This window comes from Hibiscus syriacus, unplaced genomic scaffold (genome assembly GCF_006381635.1).
Source record: "Hibiscus syriacus cultivar Baekdansim isolate YM2019G1 unplaced genomic scaffold, ASM638163v2 tig00112305_pilon, whole genome shotgun sequence".
NCBI lineage: Eukaryota > Viridiplantae > Streptophyta > Magnoliopsida > Malvales > Malvaceae > Hibiscus > Hibiscus syriacus.
In genome coordinates, this window is record NW_024063299.1 from 1,478,320 (window position 1) to 1,494,934 (window position 16,615).

At 30.9% G+C, this 16,615-nt stretch overlaps 1 pseudogene; it reads right to left on the reverse strand.

The window, feature by feature from the left end:
* Nucleotides 1–7,389: 7,389 nt before the first annotated feature.
* On the reverse strand, nucleotides 7,390–8,633 carry LOC120177718 (annotated as a pseudogene).
* Between the last annotated feature and the right edge of the window lie 7,982 nt (nucleotides 8,634–16,615).

The following is a 16,615-nucleotide window of genomic DNA, read 5'->3' on the forward strand; positions in this document are numbered from 1 at the left end:
CATGTCAGCGTGATGAGTTCCATGTTCATAAAATTTTTTTAATTTTCTTTTAAAAAATTACAAAAAAATATTATTTTTATTGGGACTCGTCACGCCTGACGAGACCCTCTTGAAATTTATTTTTTAATCAGACTGTGGATCCCACCTAACACGGTCCATTAAAAAATTATATCATATGGAACTCGTCACGTCGGCGTGACTAGTTCCATGGGGACTGTTGCAATTACCGTAGATCCTAAATTAAAAGTTTGGGTGTCCTAATGGGCTAAATAATTTACCCGAGAGCCGTAATGGGCTAATTTCGCCCAAACAAACTCTAAAGTGGCGTTCAATGATTATGATGTCATTATGGGCCATGTAGAGGAGAAAAATCAAAGTTTGGAAGTTAGAGGAAATAAAAGACCCAGATATAAACTTCAGCACAGGTTGGTACAAGTTCTCCTGTTTTGAATGTTGATGCGCATGAATCCTCACAGGTTCAACACCTCGTACCATAGACAGACCTTGCTCATCAAGCCAGTCAGGAGCAATGAAAATATTAAGTTGAAGCATTGGGAGTTTGGGACAACCCGAGCAGTGACGCTTCTCAATCATTCATTATGAGACGCAAATTCCTCTGTAGTTTTCTTTATTGAAACGAAACTATAAAATCATAGAATGGCACATGTGAGGAAGAGTTGTGATTATAAGGTAGTATCTATTCATATCTTTTTAGTCATTGACAATACACTCTACAAACACAATTGCTAAATTTAAGACCAATAGAAAAAAATATTCTCTTTAACTATTGAGGCGTTAGATGTGTTCAATTTAACATGCTACTAATGACATACATGGATATGCATTACTAATATGAAATAGTGCAAAATTCATAAATAGCTATTACATTTTGCTAAAATGATTTTATTTGTTATTTGATTTTTTAAAAATTATAAAATACTTTAGATTTTGTTAAAAAGTGGTAATGATAGTTGAATGTTATTAAAGGGGTGATGTAGCATGTTAAATTAATGAAAAAATATCTTATTTGGTCACTCTATTATTAATAAAATTTCATTTTGATATTTTAATCTTTTTTGGTTGTCCTCCTAGTTCCAAGGTTTCACCTTGACTAATCTGGACTAACTTACGTCGGACACTGGCTATGGTAGGTGAGTCTCTCAACAGAGATTTTCTGCATACACAAAGACTCAAACTTGAGACCTTACTTAAGCGATATCAAGCTGCTTACCACTTGAACCAAGTTATTTTTAATATTTTTAGTATTAATTCTAAGAAATAAAATTCATAAAAATTTTAAAAATATATGAATTTATTTTTAAATTTTAAAAAATATTTTTTTAAAAATTATAATTTTGTAAAAATAATTTATCAAACTATTTTATAACTATTTATTTATTTAATTGTTGTACCATTTGTGAAATAAAAAATTATAATTTTTGAGATCCAAAATCAAATAATAAAATTATTTTTAATACATTTAACTTTTGTTTAAGAAGTTTATATACAATTAAAAAATAATACACCAGTAAAGTATAATATCACATTAATATGAAAAATAGATCCAAACTTAAATAAAAATAATTAAAACAATCATTAATTTTTAATAACATGTCAAATAATTTATATGATTCAACTTCAATATTTATAATATTACACTAAAAATAATATTTAATTTATTTACATATATTATGTTTTCCTCTCCTCGAAATTACTCTTTTCCCTGAAAACCATAGGGTAAACTATACCATTACTATCTAATTATTATTCTTTTTCATTTTGACCATCATTTTGAAATTTTGTCAATCAAGTCACCTAATTATTTAAATACATTCAATCAAATCACTTACCATTAACAATTAATGAATCTCCAATTACGTGATGAAATATTTCATTATTAGATTTGAGGATTTTTTATTTTAATTTATTTTGCATCCAATCATGTGGTGATAGGTGTCACGACCTTAATTGGTTCAAAAAAATTAATGGAACAATACGGACTATTGAGGTTTAAACCAAGGACTTAGGGGGACTTCTACACTTGACTAAACCACTAAATCAAGTACTTTAATTGATAATGGCACTACATTTAAATAGTTAAAACAATTTTTTAAAATCTGAGGTGCATGGCTCTGGCTAATATGCCTTCATTTCAAGCCATCGAACAAATTTAAACTTTAGTTAAATTTGGAATCATTGAGGTCTAAAACTAAACTAGTATGATCTTTTAATAATGAAGTGATGAAATCTTTAAGCATACTGATCTTTTTACATTTTAATACTTTTATTAAACACTTGTGAGGAGGTCATGAAGAGGAATCCTTTGATCTTTGTTTTATGGGTGTTTTCTTAACTACTAGTATTGTCAACTTTTTGTTGATGAAGGTCACATTGAAAAATGTTTGGCATCCAATTGGCGGTATTGAAATATCAGATTTGGATGAGAAGAGGATTTTGTTTCGCTTGTTCACACCAACAGATGCAGATCGAATAGAGGTTGGAGGGCCATGGAACTTCAATAACCATTTGCTGATTTTGCACCGTTTGATGGAAGGGGAAGACCCTCGCTTGGTTCCCCTTACACACGTCAATTATTGGGTTCTACTTTATGACATTCCATTAGGTAAGGTGACAGAGAAAATGGCCCGCGTCCTAGGAGATTTTATTGGTTCCTTTGTGGAACATGACTCAGGAACGACTTCTTTGGGTCACAAGAGAATTATGGGAATTCATGTTAGAATAGATGTCAGACAAGCGTTGAAACGAAAGAAGAAAGTGCTGCTTAAGAACAGTAACCATCATTACATTTGATTTGAATACGAGGAGCTGACTTTATTTTGTTTCTTATGTTTAGGCCATGAAGAAAGCTTCTGCCCTATAAGGGCTAATCTTGGGGGTAAAGATCTGCCTCTGGGTTGGGATTTATCAATTAGAGCTCCTCCACGTAGGGCAGCTCTACCGTCCAGTGTTTGGCTCTGGGAGGCTGGACAGAAAAGAGTCCAATTTTTTGTATCTTCTCCCAACGTGAAATATGGGATAATGTCAATCATGATAACTTTTGCTCCTAAAATTGGGGAAGGTGTGACTCCTATTTCAGCGCCACCAATTGACTTGACGAAAATAAATAAGGCAATCAGGAATCAATGCAGGAATTTAAATCATTTGCTGGACTCAAGTGACAATGAGTCAAGTACACAAGTAGCACAACAAACTCTAAAGTGGCGCTCAATGATTATGATGTCATTATGGGCCACGTAGAGGAGGAAAATCAAATTTTGGAAGTAAAAGACCCTGGTATTAAACTTCATCACAGGTTGTTACAAGTTCTATTTGTTTCTAATGTTGCTGCGCATGAATCCTCACAGGTTCAACACCCCGTACCACCGGCAAGTCTTGCTCATCAGGCCAATCGGTGCAATGAAAATATTAAGTTGGAATTAGGGATGGCAACGGGCCGGGTTCGGGCCGGGTATTGGTCCCCATCCCCGTTTAAAAAACCATACCCGTCCCCGCTTAAAAAACCGCGGGGATTTAAACGGGGATCCCCATCGGGTAATCAGGGAAAACTGCGGGGAAACGGGTATCCCCGTTTAGCATAAACAGTTATTTAAACGGGTATCGGGCCGGGTATATATATATTTAAATTAAATATATAAATATTATATATTTTTTTAATTTAAATTAAATTTATTAATATATATATATAATAATTATTTTTAATATTTATCGGGACGGGTATCGGGGCGGGGATTACCAAACTCGTCCCCGTTTAGCATAAACGGTTTTTCTCCATCCCCGTTTAATTCGATTTTTCCCGTCGGGTTCGAGTTTTTTTACCATCCCTAGTTGGAATATTTGGGGTTTGAGGTAACCCCGAGCAGTGAGGCGTCTCAATTATTCTTTACGAGACGCAAATCCCTCTATAGTTTTCTTGATTGAAACGAAATTATAGAATCATGGAATGACACATGTGAGGAAGAGTTGTGGTTTTCCTAATGGCATAGAAGTTTCAGTAGGGTAGAAGTGATTACAATATAGTATATATTCATATTTTTTTTAAGTCATTGGCAGTACACCTTGCAAAAACAATTGTTGGAATTCAAGAATTATAGGGAGAACAATATTCCCTTTAACCATTGAGGTGTTATATTTGCTCAATTTATAAAAATAGTTAAATAAACTCATAATATCATGAATGAGTCTATAAAGAATGTCACGCACTAATATACACTATTAATAACACACATGGATATGCATTACTAATATGAAATAGGATAAAATTCATAAATAGTTATTAAACTTTACTAAAATGGTTTTATTTGTTATTTATTTTTAAAAATTATAAAATAGACATTAAACTTTAGATTTTGTTAAAAAAATGGTAACAATCGTTAATTGTTATTAAAGGGATGATGTAGCATGTTAAATTAATGAAAAATATCTTATTTGATCACTCTATTATAAATAAATTTTCATTGTGATATTTTTAATATTTTAAGTAATAATTCTAAAAAATAAAATTCATAATTTTTTTTAAAATATATGAATTTCTTTTTAAAATTCTAATTTTGTAAAAAAGTAATTAATCAAATTATTTTATAACTATTTATTTATTTATTAATTGTTTTTCCATTTTTGAAATAAAAAATTTATAATTTTTCGAGATCTAAAAATTTCAATTATCAAACAATAAAATTATTTTTATTAACCGATGTAATTTAAACAATTAACTTTTGTTTAAGAAGTTTATATGCAATTCAAAAATAATACATCAGAAAATTAAAATATTATATTAATAAGAAAAACAGATCCAAACTTAAGTAAAAATAATGAACACAATCATTAATTTTTAATAACGTTTCAAATCATTTATATGATTCAACTTCGATATTTATAATATTACACTAAAAATAATATTTAATTTATTTACAATTCAACGAACCTTATAAAAATTATTTCAATTAAAATTAATAGTAAAATAAAATTTTATTTATAATTGAAGGGTCAAATTAGATAATAACTACTAGAAAAAACTCCTTTAATGATGACACACATTTGCCTGTCATTGAAGCCACCGACATGAATCTCGGATGACACGCAATTGTGTGTCATAAATCTATGACCGCATTTATAACACACATTTATGACACACATTTATGGCGCGCATTTATGATGTTCATTGAGCTTCATTAAAGTCCCTGTCATAAATTAAGATGACACACATTTGTGTGTCATAAATTTATGACACGCGTGTATGACTTACATTGCGTGTCATTGAAGCACACGTCATTAAAAAAGATGACACACATTCGTGTGTCGTGATTGTATTTCGTTAATTATTGTTATATATATATATTGTAGATTGACAAATAATCAAACTAAATCACATTTAACGCCTCATAATACTAAATATATATATCATATTTTATATAAGCAACCCATTTGCATACAATATATTCATATTAAATTACAAACATAATATACATCACCTATGGCTATTTGAAAACAAAAAACCAAAAATGTTCTCATATTATCACAAGAAGATACTAACATATTATAAGATCTTAACACATTAATTTTACTAAAATGGTGTTAAACAATATGTGCATAGATCAACCTGAGCAAGGTCACCAACAACATAGTCTCGGAACAACATAGATCAACCTCTGGGTATGTAGCAATTACAGGGAATACAACATTTCCAGCACCACAGCCAACCTGATTACCAAGGTCACATTAGTTTTATAATATATAGAAATCTTACATGAGAATTTAAGAACCTTAGATAAGAAGGGGAACTACTTAACACGCACTATAAGGAATAATAAAGTCAAGTTCTACCATATATAGTGACCAACATTCAATAAGGTTTGCCACACCATTCACTTCAACAATAAGGGCATCTCATATAAGATTACTAGACCATTTAGAGGAATAAAATAAGAATTCATAGGGAAAGCAGAAATGTTAGCACTATTCTCATTTACTCGAACTCAATTAAAACAAGTCCATTTCCAAATAACCTAGCATTAACAGAGAACTTATCGTGGATTCAAACTCAGGAAAATAGTATTAATAGGCAGTCTATTTATTTACCACAAAATAGATATTGAACGGATAATATATAAGTGAAAATGTTAAGTGATTTACCTCCAAAATAACTTTTCTTCCACTTATTTGATTTAATAAAAAAATTAGTTAAAAAAGGAAACAAATAACCTTGAAGAATTAAAAAATCAAAAACAAAGAGAAGAAAATAGTTAGCTTCAACTCACAGAGAAGTATTGATCCCATTAACAGATCTGGGAACTACCCACTCCTCCATTTCCTAGGCTTGCAGATGCCATAATTCAGCCAGGTAAACTTTATAGAAACTAGTATTGGTTATCCACTAAATACTACGTAGTGCAGCTGCCCATCCCATCCAAGCATCTATCTTCCTAATGGATTCCCAAAGTTAAGAAGGAAGAAACCATTAAAGAGGAGAATGTAGAATGTTTATTATCATAGGTTTTGAGCAAAAATAACATATATGACTTATATTCAAGGTGAAGGATCAGAACAAAGAAAAAAAGTGCATTAAGAATATAGTTTCTTACATAACACCATAAACAAATAAATTCCTCAAATAAAAATAACTACAAGCTTCTAAGAGATATAAATTTAAGTTTCTAAGCATTCAAGTAAACTATGATACTGAAAACATATGGGAATCAAATGTTAACATTTACTTCTTCATATAGCATACAGAATAGATACTTTTCCAGAATACGAGCGTCAGAAAAAGCAATGTAACAAGGAAACAATAGATTTTCAGTTAAGAAACAACCTGTCAAAAAGTCCACAGCTTAACTTCAAGTTCAAACTAGTGAGATCAGCTACATAAAATTTTCTCCCTTCGAACAGTTAAAATCCAATGTCAGATTCTCTAAAACCTACCCAAATTAGTTGTTTGTTTAAATCTTATGCCAATTACCATACCTTTATAAATGAACTTTATTTCTATTAAATCAAGGTTATTAGCGTGATCTATCCATAAAATAAATAAAGAGGAACAAGTGGTATCAAAATTATTTCATAAACTTCAAAGCTGGGCCAGACCAGGTGATGGTAATAAATAGTTCAGAAGGGGAAGAGGAAATAGGAAAGAAATGCAAAGCTTAACGAAGTCTTTTTCTAAATTTGAATACTCAACAGAGAAACAGCAACACTAAACAATAAACACTCCGATCAAGCTTCAATAACAGAACAACATTCCAACAAAACTAAGAGTGAAGACATTCACTTGAGTGGAATAAACCTGGATGAATGGGTGGCACCAATACCTGGCCTTCCGTGCTTTACTGGCTTGTATGAGATTGAGAATTCAGCCAAATAGTGGCTAATCATTTATGGCTTGATTTCCACTTGATTGGAGGTCTTTCCATTGTAAACACCGATGATACTACCAATCATTTCAGGAACTATAATCATGTTGCGGAGGTGCGTCCTAACCGGCTCGGGTTTCTTACCAGGTGGAGCCTCCCGTTTCTGTTTCAAGACAGCAGAATAGTATTCTCGATATAAGTTGCTACCAAAAATTACTTGGATCATCATAAATAAAAATAGTTCAAGGGAAACTTTTATTACAAACAAGAAATCAGTTAAATATCCCAATGAATCATCAAAGCTACCTACTTCACTGGCAAAATTTGCAACAGAGATATGCTAAAATGACACTACACTAGCTAAAATAAGGGAAAAGGAGAAACAAAGAAAATCATTTCATAATAGTTTTATGTATCGTGATATCACAAAAAATGATAGCTAGCTATTACAGCCATGAGCCCATAGCATCATAAGCTTCTCAACAAGGTTGCTAGTGAAACAGGGAACTACATTATGTACACAGATCAAGGGAACCAAGCAAGAGGGAACAACCACTGTACTGTATAACTATATGGTTATCCGTTACCAAAGGGAGTCATAGAAAATCAGATCACCGGATGTGCAATATAAACAAAGTGGATATCGAAAACTACTACGAACAATATACCACTAGGTATTGAATCTAGAAAGCATTTTGAAACCGTAGATGTTCATCAATACAATTTATCTATGTCTAGTCTAACATATGAAAGCAAATACACAACCAACAACAACACTATGAAGAATATTAGGAGAGACTACTCCAAAATCTTAGGCATTTTGCGTTTTCAATCTCAACACTAGAACATATGCAGATCCACACATATTAAGAAAACACACACAAACTCTAAAGTATCAGTTGATTCCTCATAGTTGAAAAAGAAGGGAAATAGAACAATACTCATAGCCTTGCGTAAATTCTTGATCAGATCCATTGGCTTCCTCTTCAAACCCCTCTGAAATCTAAACTAGCAAAAATGAAATATCTAACTCTCAAAATCAACAGCCATTGAAGAAGAAAAAAATCAAATAGAGAAAATAACGAGTGGTAACCTTCGACGAGCACGAGCAGGAAAGAGCTTGACGAGTTCATCAGTGGACATATCCAAGAGAGCATCGAGATCGACACCTCTGAAACTAAACTTCTTGAACGTTCTCTTCTTCGGTACCCCTGGTGCGGCAACATCCTAAACAAGATTGAGAACAAAACATGGAGAAAGCACCATTGTTAAGACAGTGTTTGGATCCCGAGAAACTTGAAAAATGGGGAAGCAAGCGGCGTGAACTTTGTTATCGAGAGGGAAGAAGCGGGAAATGGTGAAAATAATGGGGGGAAATTAAAATACGACTTTTACATATGACACACAATTAAAAGTGTACTTCGTGTTTTTGCAATTTTTTTGTATTATGACTATTAAATATGACACACATTATTGTAAGTCATAAATCGTTCAGATTTTAAAAAATATGACATTTTTTATGACACACCTATTTTGCAAGTCATAAATTAGCGCGTGTCATTAAAAGTATATTTTCTTGTAGTGAATTCTCATTAATTTAGCATGTTACATCATCTCTTTAATGGCAGTTAATGGTGTTGTGTTCATTTGTAAGAAAATATGAAGTTTAATATCCATTAGTAACATTTGAAAGTTTAATTCTAAAATGATAATGTTGATATCATTTAACTACCGTTTATAAATACGTTAAAAGTTAGTGACAAATATCAATGTATGACGTTCATTTTAGAATTTTTCATAATATCAAATGATAAAATAGATCTTTCTTTTATGTTTTCAATTTTTTACCGTATCATTAATTTAAATTCTATTATTTTAATATAATTTTTCAATGGGGCGTTGCTCTATATTATATACGAAACTCGGGTGTGTATATGAGATTCAAATTTGAAACTTATTGCCGTCAAACTAATAATACAATGATATTAGACTTTCTCAAACGGAATTCATTCGATATTTAATGTGAATTTTTCTTTTAATTATATTAGATTAATATAATTTATAAGTATAAATTTATTATTATTTGTCATTTTAATTCTTTCCTTTTTGTTTTGATTTAACAATATTATTACTAGTATTAGCTCTTCGTAATATTCAATGGTATTATATATTATTATTAATTACTATAATTTATTATTGCTACATATTAGTATTGTGTTAATATTATCATATTATTATTACTTTAATATTGTTATGTTACATTTGTAGATCCAAACAACCCAAATTGAATGCAAATGCACACCCCAAATGCTACAAGGAAATGGTCCAAAAGCTTTGACCCAGTTGAAGCCCAACTAGGAGGCATGAACAACAAATTAGGGTTTTTATATTAACCCTCCAACCGCTGTTTGCCGTCCGTCGTTGGATTTTCCTTGATCCAACAGTCTAGGAGATAAGGAAATAGGGTTCAGAAACCCTAAGAGAGCCGCGGATTGGCCTCCACTGCTGGCTTTACTCATCGATCTAATGGTCCAGAGCATCCCAATCAAGGTGATCGTTCGATGCCCGCGCGTATGATGCACGCTCCAACCCCTCGGCTTCCCACGCCGCGTGAGCCACCGTCGTCGCCATTGGATTTTAGCCGATTAAACCAAAATCAAAAGAAGATCTGGGCCAGTAATTACCTTCATTTAATGGTTACATCTACCCACGTCGGAGGCCATACTTTCTCCCCTGCCATGGCCTCACCGCTGGTGCCAGTGAAGACCTCTTGAAGCACGCCATCTCACCATATAACATGCAACAGAACATGAAAAAGGGGACGAGTTTTCGAAGAAAATAACATATAGCTACAAAGAAAGAGAAAAAAAAAGAGAAACGGAAAGGGAAGGGAAGCCTCGGTTAAAAGGACTCGTGTAATAGGGGCTTAGGAATTTTTTTTAAGGGGATGTTTATTTGGCTCTAAATAGAATCATTTAGCGTTGAATGCTGAAGAATGTTGAATCATTCAGCATTTAGCGTGTTTGTTTTGATCTCTGAATGATTCAGTGTTAAATGATTCAACATAAAAGTACATTCTGAATGATTCAGAGTCATTATCAAACAACATGTCACATTCAGAGCTAATTCATACAGAGATTCTGAATCATTCAGTATTTGAATCATTCAATATTTGAATCATTCAACTTAATCATTCTAAAATAAACAAACATCTCCTAAATCTCCTATTTTTTAGTAGTACAAAGATAGTTTCTCTTCTTAATCTTGTGAACATCTAGAATAAATAGCAAGCTTTTAGGTCGATTGGTTCCCTGATTGGAGTTTAGGGTTTTACGAGGGTAGAAATGGGTTAAAACTCTTCGAATCTCACCGTCAACAACAACGGCTGGCACGGTGGAGGCTCTTTGGAATCCAAGCCCTGCCTCTTTAATCTGGCCCACGTGTTTTAAACCGAAAAAAGAAAATTTGCATCCACGGTCCTTTGAACCCTATTCGGGAATCAATGTGGTCATTGTTTCTTGTTTTAATGCATCTTTTGTTTATCTTGATTTCGGATGAAAATGTTGCATATATTTTGATTTAGTCACTAAAAGCATGGTATTATTCGCGGTGCAGCCCCTTGATTTGTGCCGGTTTTATCTTTGATTGTGCAGTTTAATCGTATTTATTTTAGCCCTTGAATATTAATATAATGCCTATGTTCATGCACTAGATTTGGATCTGTTTATTTTACTTTTAATCCATTTTAATCCTTGATTAGATCTTAATTTGGTTTATATATTATCCTGTTCGTTCATTTTAGTCATTGAATGATACGTGTATATTTATATTTGCTTTTCTTTCACATTTCTTTACCTGTAAATATGTAAGTATAAATACATATGTATGTTGCGTGTAGCATCTAGTTTATGTTTGCTTAGTTTTTTATTTACATTAAGTTATAATATACATATGTGAACACGTGTTATATCTATATGTATGTTTTTTATACCTTTTGTATATAATGTGTAATATGTATATATATATTTGCATATAAGTATGCATTTTGCACCTTACGAGTATATTTTATAATGTATAGTTATATGTATGTATGTACTATATAAGTCTTTTTTTCATATCAAGTAAGAACATCTCGTACATAAGGTATTCATGTTTTGTAATTATATTTATTAATTTAATGGTATAAAAGCATATAAATTTACTTGATTATTGACATATAGATTTAATTGCATGTAACTTTAATTAGAAAAGTATGATATCCTCCTGGGCATTACTTTGATAGATCAAATAATTAGACTAAGGGTAATACTCTTATATTTTAATATTGTCATTGTCTTAAGGCAAAAGGATGTCTCTTTATATCCCGACAAGTGTAATCTCAAAAAATAATTTTACCAAAAAATTGGACACGTGAGAAAAGAAAATGTTCGTCTATCTAAATTTATCGAGAAGAGGCCATTTACACTTATAAAAAGTTTGACCTTAATATTTATAAATAATTGAACATCCTTTATTCTTTTTAAGTGGATTGGTAATTTAATTAATTTGTTTAATTTTTTTCATTCATGCATGCTCTTAAAATATAGATTAGTAATGAATTTTGAATAGAATAATGATATTTTTTAGTTTTAATTGAGAAAATAACTTGTTGCTTTAACTCATAAGATGTTTTTCTTCTCGATGGAAAACGATTAAATATCATATTTTTCATTCTTAAATTTAATTTTTATATGCTTTTAAAAAGGGGGCTTCTAGTTGAATTAAATTCAAATTTGTAATTTTCAATGAAAAGACAACAACATAATCGACAAAGTACTGATTTTAAGGTGTTGTGGGGTACTATTTTTTCTCCACACTTAATCGACTCTCAAACTTGTTTTTTTGGTTAAGAAGACTAAAAATTATTGTTTTAGTAAAATTTATCATAATTAGAATTTTTACTAAAATGACAAAATAAGTTTTGGGTGTCTAATTACACCCTAATCTAAGGTTGGCGGTGACCCTTGAATTATAATTTTTTTATAAATAAATCTCAATTCATTCAAAACGAAACCCTAAATTATTTTTTTCGATTTTTGGAACGTGATGACACAAGGCATAGTGATAGATAGAATCTCATCAGTGATTCCTCACATTATTTAACTGTTACAGTGATAAAGGAGACTGAAATGTGTATATGCTCGTCGCGAACAGAATAAGGTTACTGACGGTTTAGTGAAAATGGCATGGTCATTCACTTTCGGGTTTCGATCATTTACCCATCCTCCAGATGTTGTTGATCGACCAGTGCTACTTAACTGCTTAATAGGATACTCAGACTAATTAGGTTTATATTTTTTTACATTATGTATTAAAAATATCCCAAATCATTGTGAGATTTGCCGTTTGGATCGATTACTTAGTGCATTTGAACTCCACGTAATAGAAACATATTTAACCTGGAATATAGACTTTTTTGTTCTAAAACGAAGCGATATAGACCAAAATATTCTAAAAAATAATGAAAAGTGACAAACGCTATACATTTTTTACCTTAAAATGAAATGTCAAAATACTTTAAAAAAGAATAAATACAAAAGTGATTATTTAATTAATTGTTAAGAATTTTTTTAACATTGAACCTTTAAATATCAACAGAAAATATCAATCATTGACATAAAAAGAGAGAGCAAACCGTCCAAAATCAGATTGAATTAAATTATTCAAAGTGTGTTGATTTTATCCGTACACCCCTAATTCATATGATCATGTTAAACATTTGATCAATTGGTTTTTAAATCTTTCAACATCCTTGGAGATTACCAACAAATGTTGAATGCAATGACAAAGTACATCACATCCCCAAAGAAGACTCAAATTCAAAATTTAAAAACAACATTCAAACATGAATCATAACAAAAACAACCAGAAGCTGCAAACAAATCTAAAACCTTTGCATACAGTACATGTCATCACGGTACAATCTGATAGATAGTGTCCATAATCATTAGAATTGTCGGAAAAACTTGTTTATTTAGGTGGTCACAATGTTTAGCATTAAAAACATGCAAGTTATATGACACTGTCTTGAAAATGTTCAACACAACAAGTGGAATCACCATGAAAACAAGAGGAAAGTACAATCTCTATATACACGCCAGCCAGTCCTTTGTTAATGTTGTTGTCATCGATTGAACATACCCCTGACTGCGCTTCCACCCAAGGATCAGCCACCAACGAACCCCAATCACGATTTAAACCCAACAAACGACAAAGTACAATTGCGACATTTGCATCTTACGGGACTCGATGGCGCGAGAGACGACAAGGATGACGACGATCGAAAATGGAGATGGTAATAACAACGTCAGTGACAGTGGTCATTACCGACAAAGGAGATGGTAAGGTTAGGGTTAGAGATTTTATGGTTGATTTGAGACATTTTTAGGGATTTTTTTTTTTTTTTTTTAGAAAAAAATTATTTTTTAAATATAATAATACTTTTAAATTTTTAAAGTTCAAAGTTAACAGAACGTGACACGTGTTACTTAACGGGATTTTTATCACTATTACAATTGGGACACAAAACAAAACAGATAGTTTAGGTACTAAATGTGTAGTTTACCCTAAATGTTATTATTTTAAGTGTCTCATCGATCGTTAGAAAAATTTGTTAAGTGACAAATGTTAGACCTTGGTAATTTAAAAAAATTATTTAAAAAAATCATAAAAATATAATTTATTTTAAAAAAAATTCAAAATTTTCTCAAATCTTAAAAAGATCTCAAAACTTTAAAAACCCCAATTCCAATCTCTATATACATGCCAGCCACAACCCTTTGTTAATTTTGTTGTCATCGATTGAACATACCCTTAACTGCGCTTCCACCAAGGATCAGCCACCAACGAACCCCAATCATGATTTAAACCCAAGAAACGACAAAGTACAATTGCGACATTTGAAACTTACGGACTCGATGACGCGAGAGACGACAAGGATGACGACGATAGAAAATGGAGATGGTAATAGCAACGTCAGTGACAGTGGTCATTACCGACAAAGGAGATGGTAAGGTTAGGGTTAGAGATTTTATGGTTGATTTGAGACATTTTTAGGGATTTTAGTTTTTTTTATTTAGAAAAAAATTATTTTTTAAATATAATAATATTTTTAAATTTTTAAAGTTCAAAGTTAACAAAACGTGACACGTGTTACTTAACGGATTTTTTATCACTATTACAATTGGGACACTTAAAATGATAACATTTGTAAAGTTAAGAATCTTGATTGATCGAAAAAAATTTAGACACCTAAACAGAAAAAAAAATGAGTACAATTTAGGATTTTTATACTAAACATGATATATTTTATATTTTTAATTTGATTAAAAATTAAAAAATTGAGAATAATTTTAATAAATTCCAAGGTTGATCTCACCACGCATAATCACTTTCTTTGGTTTCATCATCCTTTCCATTTACTATAAAAAGTAAGGTAAAGTATACAAATAGTCTCTCAATTATAAGATACTATTTTGTTGAGTCCATCGACTATTAGAAGTTACAAAATAGTCTCTCGATTATAGGATGTTACTTTGTTGAGTCTCTCATTATTAAAAGTTACAAAATAATCACCATGCTATTCATTATGTTCCAAACTCTTCCGTTTCCGTTAAAAAATTAACGGTCATCTAAGTTGGACGTTAACATGTTAACTGAGATATGATAGACGTTTGAGATTATGAGATCAAATTTTATTATATCTCAGTCAGCATGTTAACATTCAACTTAGACTATCATCAATATTTTTAGCAGAAAAGGAATAGTTTGAAACATAATGAATAGTCGGGTGACCATTTTGTAACTTTTAATAGTTGGATGATTGAACAAAGTAACTTTTATAATTAATGATGATTTTGTAACTTCTAATAGTTAAATAATTCAATAAAATAATCATCTATAATCTATAAACTTTTGTGTACTTAACTCTAAAAAAATACGGAAAGTAATATAAATGGATGAAAGAATTGATGACCGATTGTTAGACCATTAACCATATTCATTAATTTTGTCCAATGAAATAAACTTACGTTAGAGAGAAAATAAAGAACAGAATTAATAAGTAATATGTTATAATGTCTTTCTCTCAATCATTCGAATATTAGTAATAAAATAATGCAAATAAGCCTTCATCTTAGCACATGGAAAGATGCTTAAGATTACCTTCATCATTTTCAGAATAAATTATTTTTAGAGTTAATTACATTATATGTCCTCAAATTATGATACTCATTCTAAGTTAGTCCCTAAACTTTTAAGTATTCCAATCTCATCCTTAAAATATGATTGTCATTCTAAATTAACCCTCAAGCTTTTGAACATTTTAATTCCATCCCCAAACTATGACCTTCATTCTAAATTAATCCCTAAACTTTTTGAACATTTCAATTCCACCCTAAACTATACGTATAAACTAATCACAACCCTTGTAAATAAAATCGTTAGACCAAGTTATATTATTATATGTTTTTAAAAAATAAAATTTAGGTTAAACTAAGGTTGATAGTAATTATATATTTGGATGAATTTGGGGGTAAAATTGAAAGATTCAAAAGTTTGGGGACCAAATTAAAATGATGGTCATAGTTTGGGGGTGAAAGTGGAATATTCAAAAGTTTAAGGACTAGCTTACAATGAGAGTCATAATTTAGGGATGAAATTAAAATATTCAAAAAGTTCAGGACCAATTTAAAATGAGTTTCATAATTTAAGGACATATGATACAATTAACTCTGAACTATATATTCTACACCTAACATTATGAATAAAATAAAATTATGGCATAGACAATTAAATATTTAAATGAAATTAAAATAATTTTACATCAGTTTCCTTGTTTAAATAGGATCTTTATTTTTTAAAATTATTGGCACGAGTTAGGAATTGAAGAACTTATTAAAATAGTTGGGCAAGCTCATAATATCAAATGATTAATTAATGGGTTGGTTTGAGTGGTGAGTAATTTAATATCGCTTAAGTAAGTTTCGGGTTTGAGTCATTGTGTATAAAAAAATCCTTACCGAGAGACCTACTCATCAAAATTAAATGTACGATCCGAGTCGATATAGATTAATCATAATCAAACCTTAAAAACCGGGACAACCAACAAAATGATAAGAGGAAAAGACAAGCAAGTTATATAACACTCACTATTTTAAAAAACGTTAACCACAAGTGGGATCACCATGAAAACAAGAGGAAAGTAAAGC